This window comes from Hordeum vulgare, chromosome 4H, assembly GCF_904849725.1.
Source record: "Hordeum vulgare subsp. vulgare chromosome 4H, MorexV3_pseudomolecules_assembly, whole genome shotgun sequence".
Taxonomy (NCBI): domain Eukaryota; kingdom Viridiplantae; phylum Streptophyta; class Magnoliopsida; order Poales; family Poaceae; genus Hordeum; species Hordeum vulgare.
Genome location: NC_058521.1, coordinates 164,839,962 through 164,850,552, shown reverse-complemented (window position 1 = coordinate 164,850,552; position 10,591 = coordinate 164,839,962). Strand labels below are relative to the sequence as shown.

The following is a 10,591-nucleotide window of genomic DNA, read 5'->3' as shown; positions in this document are numbered from 1 at the left end:
GGGTCGGCAACGCTGCTCCGGTGGAGAGGGAGTGGGAAGGGTTGGGGAGAGATCATGGGTGAGTGGGATGGAGTAGTTTTTTTCTACGGGTTTGGGAGTTTGTGTAATGCCCAAGATGCGATCCTATCCTTATTTTGGCATGAGGGCCTTGACAGGGATAGAAGCGCATCTCGTCGTTTTGCAAGAATGGATATCTTTACAAGTACATGTACTGAAGAGATGGGTATATGGAATTGGCTTACACTCGCCACAAGCTACATCAAGTTCACATCAGTACAACAACGTAATCAATCATCACGAAGAAGAACAGGGTCCGACTACGGACGAAAACAAATGATAAAAGAATGACGTCCATTCTTGCTGTCACAGGCTGCCAAACTGGAACCCATCCTAGATCGATAAACAACAAGAAGAAGAAACTCCAAATAGAACAATCATCGTGCTCACATCAGAGTATCACTTTACTTGTACCTTCAACTAGTGTTGTAGTAATCTGTAAGCTACAGGGACTAAGCAATCTCATTTCCATCAAGACTAGAAAAGCTTAATGGGTGAGGTATGGTTAAGTAGTGAGGCTGCAGCAAGCGACTAAGCATTTATTTGAGGTGGCTAACTTACGAGTACAAGAATAAGAGGAGGGGGATGATCTATGCATAATTAGACGTGAACTATTGATGATCAAACGAATGATCCTGAACACCTACTTACGTCATACATGACCCCACCGTGTCCTCATTCGGAGAAGGACCTCACGAAATAGACAGTCACGGTTACACACATAGTCGACATATTTTAATTAAGTTTACTTCAAGTTATCTAGAACCGGATGTTAATCGAAGTTTCCAAGTTTGCCACATAACCGCGGGCACAACTTTCCAAAAGATTTAACCCTGCTAGGGTGCTCCAACTAGTCCATGACAAATTGCCACAAGCTGCATAGAAAGCCTTGATCATGAAACTTGTAATCTTCGTGGATTCCTTAGTGGAAAACCTCAACTCTGAAATAGCCCAAAGCATCACCGGAATCCCGATGCACCAGATATTTCATCAAAGATAAAACAAGTCCACCAAGGTCGCCCGACGTGTTGACGAACCTGATAGGATCCGCGTATATCGTTCTCGGGACACGATGGATTGTCCAAACTTCTGGTAGGCCAATCACAGAGTTGCCCCTGGTAGCCACCGGCGGTTGACAGGTTGGACCAACACTTATGCGGAGCACTGGCCTGGGGGTTGATTAATTATCCACGGGGTCCGAAAACTCCCTATGCAATTTTATTAGATTATTAGACAAATGTAGTACCAAAGTTGGGCCTTGTCAAACCAGTTTTAAACTAAAACGAATTATAAAGGGGGTCCGCATAACAAGCCCGAACGTGTTAGGAGCGCTCAATTATGGAACATAACACCGGTAGCCGAAACTAAGGCGGCAAGGATGAAACAAAACACCAAACTAGAGGGCCAATCCTTCCACTCTTTACCAAGTATATAGGTGCATTAAATTAAGTAGCTATTATATGGTGATATAACAAGGAACCCATGTTTTCATATGGAAGCAACTACACCTGCAATTAGCAACGCTATAAGAAGGCTGAGCAAGCGGTAACATAGCCAAACAGTGGTATGTTGGGTTATGGAAAGATTAGAGGTTTTCATGGCAATGTTGGGAGGCTGACATTTAACAGCTGGTAGACAGCAAGACATGGCGATAGAAAAGAAACAACTAGCATGTGAATGATAATAATGGTATCTAGGGAAATGGTCATCTTGCCTGAGATCCCGCTTGGAAGAAGAACGAATCTGTGAAGCAGGAGAACCGACGTAGTCGAATGATCCTCACATTCCGACACGCTTGCGGAATTCTATCATAAAGTAGCAAACCAGAAACAAGAATGAACAAACGATATTCACCACGACACATGCATGATATGATGCACAACACATATGATGCATGTCCGGTTTAATTATGCAACGCATGACATGAAAATTCACAACAATCAAACACTACACATTAAGTGAAGCTCAATATGCAATGAGTTGCATATTGATGAAACTCCACATTCAAATAATTAGTTCACTCTCGTTTAGGTACACGACAATTTTAAAATGTTGTTATCATGGCAAGAGGTGAAGCAGAAATGAACTACAATAGCTAGACATTTTAAATGAGGCCGGAAACAACATATAGTATTTCTAAAATGACCTCATGTGTTAAATCAAAATTGGTACAGATCTGAACTAAAATATTTATATTTGTTAAACGGAAAAATATAGTATTTTTAAAATGACCCCATGTGTTAAATCAAAATTGGTACAGATCTGAACTAAAATATTTATATTTGTTAAACGGAAAAATAAAATGGTTAATAGACAAGGATTCCAACCCAGGTCTACTGGGTGAGACAGAGCGTGGCTAACGAGCTGAACTTGGATTGGATTGTGGCAATCTGGGGCTTCGACCACACAAGGCAGGACGCGGAGGTGAAGTCTCACCTTGGGCCAGATCGGCCAATGGGGGAGCTGGGAAGTTGGCCCACTCGAAGGGCTGCGCTGCCCGTGAGTGCACACGTTCGAGCGAGCGGGACGCAAGTGCGCCGGCTTTGAGTGGTGCAGGACGCCACAACAGCAGGAGTTGGTGGCTTCGACAGGCCAAGGCGGGGCTGCGGCAACGCGAGGAACGGCGGGAGGCAACGGATCGGGCCAAAAGCGGCACTCCGACGGGGCTGGAGGCACCAGTAGCGGGGCAAACCTTCCATGGCGGCTCATCTCCATGGCTCGGGCATCCCTGGGAGCTCCTCTGTAGAGAAAAGAAGGGGAGAGGGTTGAGATTAGCGAGGGGAGAGAAAGAGACCACGGTTGAGGGAGAAGACGAGGCAAGGACGCTGGCGTGACCTAGGGCTCGTGGTCTGGACGAGGACGTCAGCGGCGCTGCTGCAGTCTCTCCATAGCGTGAGTCTCCTGGTCAGGCAGAGAGTAGAGGGAGCGCAACGTGGTGCTGCTGGCGCGGTCCGACAGCTCTACTCGCCGGCTCAGGAGGAGGTCGAGGCTTTGGCGCGGTTGAACATAGGGACGGAGCACAGGGGGCCTGGTGGTGCGGTCGCCGGTGACGACGCTGCAGAGGACGCGCGAGTGAGGCCCCTGGGTTGCTCACGCACGAGCGCCTCGGGCTGGAGGCTACATTTCCGGCGATCAATGGAGAGGTGGTTGGCACGTTGGAGAATTTGAGGGGGGATGGATATGGATTTGGTGGCGATCCCGGGAGAGAGTGGCTGGCAGCGCTAGGGTAGGATCCCTAGAATTTAGGTTTAGGCTAGGGATTCAACTATATAAAGGCAAAAGGACTAGCTCATGACCATCCGACGCTCAGTAAAATAGTTTTTGAGTATCCAATTGACAAATCTAAGATGTTCTCAGTATTACGGGGTTGATACGAACTCAACGGTCACAACCGTATGTTTCGGGTTCCAGAGACGTTTTCGGAATAGGTTGCGAGCGGACCGATGCACGATGTAGATGGGCTCCACATAGAAGAGAGCGAACACTAGTAGAAAAAGGGGCTTCCATCCCAGCTCAATTTACACATTAGTCCCGGTTACATTACGAACCGGGACTAATGTTAGCATTAGTCCCGGTTCGAACGGCAAGGGCGCCGGTCGGTCATTAGTCCCGGTTCAAAAGGGACCTTTAGTCCGGGTTCGTGTCTCGAACTGGGACTAAAGGGTTTGGAGGCTTTAATCCTGGTTCGTGTCTTGAACCGGGACTAAAGGGTAGACCTTTAGTCCCGGTTCGAGACACGAACCGGGACTAAAGGGGTTTTGTATTTTTACTTTTTTCTGTTTTTAAATTTTATTTCTGTTTGTAGTTTCTGTTTTAAATTGCTTATATCTTTTAGGATATTTAATTATTTTTTTAGTGATCTTTTTGCATTAGATTTAAAATTTTGTCTAGTTTATGTTTGTGCAATTAGTTTTTAAATTTGAATGGTTTAAATTTGAATTTGTTCAAATTTTCTTCAAACCCAAATTGTGAATAACTTGAGTTTACAAATAGTTTTTAATTTAATTCTTTTTTCTCCTAGTCATCTGTTAGATTGTAATCACAGTAAGATTTATTTGGTTATTTTTAGAATAATTTAAATTTGGATTTTAATTAAAACAATATTGTTTTGCTTATATAGTTGTTTTAGTCATTTAATTGTTGTTTTTTATTATTTTTAGTTTGTACTTTCTGTAGATTTTGACATGTTATAGTATGGTGCATATTGAATGCATAAAAAGTCAGGAATTAAAATCATTTTAATAAAATGCCTTTGTAGCAGATGGGTTTTCGTGTGAAACCTTGATACTTTGAAGGATGATCCAGTTTGTATACGAAGTGCATCCAGTTTTTATCGTAACTCTCTCAACTTTTTAGCACATGCCATGTGGGTGAAACTATCATACCATGCCAACTTTCAACCCTTTCAGAGTTCATTTATAGTGCTTTTCAATTTCAGGGTCAATTTGCTCAAAAAAGTAAGTAAATGCAAGAAAAATACCAAATGAAGTCAGAAAATATTTAAAATTTATGATGTGGCTTTAAATGGTGTATTTTAAACACACAAAAAGTACGGAGTTCAAATAAGTTCAAAAAAATAAAATCCCTTTGCAATAGATGAGTTTTCATTCGAAACCCTCATACTTCGAAAATGTCTGAAGTTGAAATAAGTAAAAAAATAAAATATCTTTCTAGAAGATGGGTTTTCGTCCGAAACCGTGATACTTCGAAGGAGATGGTCCAGTTTGTACACGAAGTGCATTCAGTTTTTGTCGTAACCCTCTCAACTTTTTAGCACAAGCTATGTGGATGAAATGATGATATCATGCCAAGTTTCAACATTTTCAGAGTTCATTATAGTTATTTTGAATTTCAGGGTCATTTAGCTCAACATTGCAAATAAAGTTAGAAAGGGTTAACTCTGGCTTGGTTAACCTTAGTTGTGATTCTGGCGGGGACGGTGCTAGCAAATGTAGTCGACGCGTATGATTGGACTCTTGGCCATAGGGGGATTCTGAAATTTTCAAACTCTACCCTCCCTGGACCGTCTTTTTTAGTTTTGTAGAAAATAAACAAAAATGCTATAATCTTCAAAAAATAAAATCCTTTGAGATGTAGTTAGGTTTTAGTGCCTAGCCGTTTTTTCAAAAAATGGAAAAATGTAAAACGACCATAACTTTTGCATACGACGTAAAAAAAAGTTTAATATATCAAAAAAATAGAGAAAATTGGGAATCGATTTCATCGGGGCTTGCCCGGTGAAGTTTTCTCAGATGCTCAAAATTCCAAATGTAAAAAAAGTTATGGCAAAATGAAGTTTTTTCCACAAAAAAAAAGAAAAAATAATTTTATTTAAAATCTTTAGGTTGTTTTCATTGAAATTCACTATTATTATTACTTATTTTGTTTATTTTAATAATTGTTTGAATTCAAAAAATTAAATCATGTGACATGACATCAAACCCTAGGTTGTTTAGGATTGATAGCTTACTATTGTCAGGAGAACAACAAGTGGAGACTTGGCAACTAGGGGCGATAAAACCAGAAAGTTAAGCATGCTCGGGCTGAAGAAGTGAAAGGATGGGTGACCGGCCGAGAAGTTAGACGATTTGAAATGACTAATCTACGCTAGAGCAGTGAGGATGGGTGATTAGAGATTAAATTGTCAAATAAATCAAAGATTTAAAAATTGAAATAAAACATAAAAACAAATCAAAGAATATTCAAAAATAAAATTTGAAAAATAAATAAAAAAGGTACTTTTTGGGTCAAACAAACAAAATAAACAGACGGATCCTTTAGTCCCGGTCCTTGTTAAGACCCGTGACTAAAGGGCCTCCCCGTGAGGGCGCTCCGAGGCGCCCACGTGGAGCACCTTTGGTCCTGGCTTGGAACAGGGCCGGGACTAAAGGTTAGGCCTTTAGTCCCTCCTCTTTGGTCCCGGTTGGTGAACCGGGACTAAAGCCCCTTACGGGCCGGGACTATAGGCCCTGTCCCCACTAGTGGAAACTGGGCACCTCGGCGACAGAGTTTAAAATACCGAAACGTCCCACAATTAAACCGGCTATAGTGTCGCTATATGTTTAACGTAGGGTATCAAAAAAATTCCCATTGCGACGAAATTTGGAAGGCAACCGCACGCCAAGTTTCAACCCAATCCAAGAATATTTTATACACACTTTTAAAAAACAATATTTTATCAATGCCGCGGGCGCTTGCGTGTGTGGTTGGTCTCAAAACGGTCAACGACAAAACGGAGAGAGCCGACAACTACGAACGAATGCAATTTTTGAAAACTGGCAGCAACGGAGTGCCGATGCAATGCAGATGATGCACATGATGCGAACATGAATGTAGCAAACAAATAAATCATAGGGCGGCAACAGAATAAATGGGGCATCTTCTGGAGCGTCGGACTCGGGTTGTTACAACTATTCTACACTAACAAGAGATCTCGACCCGAGATCTAAGAATGAAAGGGGGAAAAGGATGATAAATAGCAAGAGGTAAAACTTAGTCTCTTCTTAGACAAAGGATTTAAACCAATGATCCTTGAAGGTTGCAAAGAGAAGAAGAATGATACGAGAAACAAGCAAGAATTCAAACAAAATTCCGGCAGCACTTCGGTAGGAAATTGAGGTAAATTTGATAAGATGGAAAGATCTTGAAAAGAAAACACAACAAACCAACTAAATTTATAAGCAAGGAAAAAACATGAAAGAAGACACAACACTCCAGTTACATGAATAAGAAAGGAAAGAACACGATCTTCAAAATAAGAGATAATGAATGAAATAGAGCAACATCACAAGCCTTCCGGAGCAAAAGAATAGAAACTTGAGCATAGGGAAGATAGAATGAAGAAGAAAATAACAACTACTAACATAATTGAATTGAGAAGCATCTACAAGAAGAATTGAACGCAGTTGTTGGAAAACCAACAACGAAAACACAAGCTTGTTGTGGTCTTATGGAAACCATTTCACAATAATGAGCGCGACAACCAGCCACTAACAGAAACAAGGATTGACTAGGAGCAACAAGGTATGCACAACTTCTTACACCAATAGGATACAATGAGAACTTCGATCAATGATAATCACCATAATAGTCGCAATCCTTAGAAAAAGCTTTAGGTGAAATCTAAACCAAGATAACTCAATGAAGAAATCATGGAATGAAAATATCTCATGATCAAAGAATTGGTGGATTTAAAAATCTCATTCTTGAAATACATTCTCTTCGAGACTCCTTGTGAGTCAAGAATTTAATAACACCACCTCAAAGGGAAAAGGAGGAAGAATAGCACTTGAAATGCAAGATAAGAATACTTGAGGTATCCAACAGGAACCTTGAAAAACACCTTGAGAATGAATTACATACTCTCCGAACCATCATGAAGAACCACTAGGTGAACACCGAAAAGAAATGATGATAGAAAAGAATTGAAGGTTGAAAGGAATAAGATTATGGCCTTGCAAAGAATTAGATGGAACTTTGTGAAAAGATACTTAAGAAAAACTTGACCTCCGAAAAAGATAGATGAAGTACTTGGGATAAAGAATTTGATATCATGAGCCACTCCGGAAAAAGAATTTAAATCACCTTGACGAAACAAGAATAAGAATTATGTTATGCTTATCCTTCATCATGTTAAATTGATGACAAGCAACGGATTTAGCATACCACTTATTCTTCTTGAAAAGATTGAGCAGAGATATGAGCACAAACTTGAAGAAGTTTTGGAAGCAACACCGGTAAGAATTTGGAATGAAAGAGGATAGCACAAATGAACTGGTCTACATGAGGACAAAGAGACCACGATTCAATTAGAGAATGCTTGAACAAGCCACAAGTAAGAATTGCAAATGAATGGGAATACCATGAATGAATGAAGATACATGAGAATGAGGAGATCACGATCCACCTAAAGAATTAGAACAAATGGGTATATTAGGAATGGATGGAAAACATGCGAATGAAGAGATATTGAGCGGCCTATCAGAAAAATTAGATGAGGCGCCAAAATAATTGAGATACGAACGAAGAGACAACAATTGAGATGAATATGAGATTGAAATCTGAAAGCTAAGAACAAAGAAATTTTCTAAAATGATGGCCTTCGGAGGAACGAGAAATGAAACAACACTTAAATGCATCGGATCGCAAGGAAGGGATTACTCATGATTGAAAACAATTTGAGATTAGAGCACGAAGCTGAGATGACAATCTTCAACAGAATGTACAAGATTTAAGAGAAACACTCCTTCGGTCTTCCAAGCTGAGAATGATGGCAAGAAACAATACCATGAATTACTGACACACTCCGAAATAATGAACTAGGGAAAGGTTGAGCCAATGATGAAAAATAATTTTAAGCGATCTTGGAGAAGGAGTATGACTGATGGAACCCATACTTACATCACACATTGAAAGAATTAGAGATCACCAAACAAGACTAGAAGAGCCAGGTAAGATCGTCGGAGAAACATGTGGGTTATGGACCACTGGAAAAAAACTCTGTTGAAACAATTGATTAGAAAAGAGAGATTGCACCGGTATAAATCAAAATTTGATGAGGTGAGACCCTCGAAATAATTGAAAGGATTGAAAACAAGAAACTTCTGAGATATCTTCAACACTCCGGATAGAATATAGAGAGATGAAAACAAAAAAACCCTTGGATAAGAATTTCCAACACAGAAATCATTAGAGGAAGAAAACAAGAATGAAGAATGATGAACTAGCATGTCGGGGGAATAATCCCCAGGTACCCCAAAGACGCAGAGTCGAGCGGGGTGCCTGCCCGCTCCGGCCGGCTCCTCTGTCCAGCCATCTACGCCAACCCGACGACTAGTCGTAGTCAACTACGACGTCCTCTCAGACGTCGTGCTGCTTCATCTACAGTGTAAGTTGTCCCCTGGGCGCTGGTTTATAAAGTGCCCCAGGGGACAAGCATAGCTTAGGTCCCAAGCTGCATATAGCTTGGCATGTAAGCTACCCATGGTAGCTTACATGCCAAGCAGCTTGATATGTAAGCTACCCACTGTAGCTTACATACCAAGCAGCTTGGTATGTAAGCTATCCACCGTAGCTTACATACCAAGCTGCACATCCATACAAAAGGCCTTAGGCTGCCCTCACACTCTCTCAGGCTCTCACTCCCCCACATACACACTCAGACATGAGGCCAGGAAGGAGGCACTCAGCTCTCTTCCTCCTCTAATACAGCTCTAGGAGCAACCTTGTACTACCAAGATACATCATATACACAAATGCAGGAGTAGGGGTATGATCTCTCCGGAGAGCCCCGAACCTGGGTAAACCACCGCGTACTATTACCCTATCCCGTCCCGGATCCTCCACGACAGCCTTTCCCTCACCTCGATTAGCCATCCCCTGGCATATGCCGTCAGGGTACCCCCTATATAGAAACGACAACATAGCAACTCCTGAGTATCTTCACAATGAATCACCGGGAACAAAAGAAAAGAAAAGATAGCGGGAGCAATAATGAAAGGAGGATATTTGGATGATAATTGAAAGAATGAAGAAAAATGGCGGGAGGGCGGGGAAAACAAAGACAACTTGGAACAAATGAGACGAACTTTGGAAGAAATGAGAGATTGATCTTCCAAATATTGGAGAGGATTGAATTACTTGAAGAGAAGCACACCGGTTGGAAAAGAATTGACATGACGACTCCGGTTCACAAGATTGAAAACACAACTTGATTGAGCAATAGAATTTGCATTCCCATAAAAATATGAGAACACCTCTAGGAAAGATATGAATTCAACACTTGACATCTAAGCAACTCGAATTACCACACTTCAACAAAACAAAGGATGGGGCTTGTAAATTAGCCAGAACAAACATATGACAGATATTCCGCTCGATATTTTCGTGGATAGGATCGCAAGGGCTTGATCGTACATTGGATTGTCATATTGAAATGATGCTCGAATATGCTCCCTAGGCATAGCGAACTACAAGGCTTGTTGAAGCATACTGATGACATATATCGAGTCTGTCCTTTGTAAAAACGACCCTGAGCAAACGAATCCACTAGATGTCGAACCCCAACCTCACAGCATGCATCTGTTGGAAGATTGTCCTATAGGAAACTACTTGAATTCCCACCTAAGAACTATCGAAATTTGCTGGTCATGCAATCGGGTCCACGAATACAAGGAGTAAAATCCACCACTCAACTCCTAGCAATAACACTAACCCGTCCAGTTTATCACATCTGTCAACACACAACCAGAGATCTCAGAATTTCATCTAATATGGAAGTACATTTGAACGCTCTCCACCGGTACTGGGGATGCCGGACTCCTCTCGCTACTACTAGAATTGAAACAATTTAGAACATCCTTCGTCCCAAGATACTAAGAAATCTGAATGATAACGATGTGCTCAAGAATCCCCTGGAGTTCAACTCCCCGAAAGAAATCAAGTCAGACAGGAGGCACCAAAATATAACTCCGTCACATCGACATCATATAGATTCCAAAAATATCCGCGTGATCCCAAAAATATATTTGAGTGA

General features: G+C 41.3%; 1 long non-coding RNA gene across 1 annotated transcript; it reads right to left on the bottom strand.

Moving 5' to 3' along the window:
- Positions 1–1,824: 1,824 nt before the first annotated feature.
- Positions 1,825–3,281, bottom strand: LOC123448288. The gene is made up of 3 exons (XR_006631651.1): positions 2,893–3,281; positions 2,494–2,797; positions 1,825–1,862 (listed from the first exon to the last, which is right to left on the bottom strand). It is a non-coding gene; the product is annotated as an uncharacterized LOC123448288 (long non-coding RNA).
- Between the last annotated feature and the right edge of the window lie 7,310 nt (positions 3,282–10,591).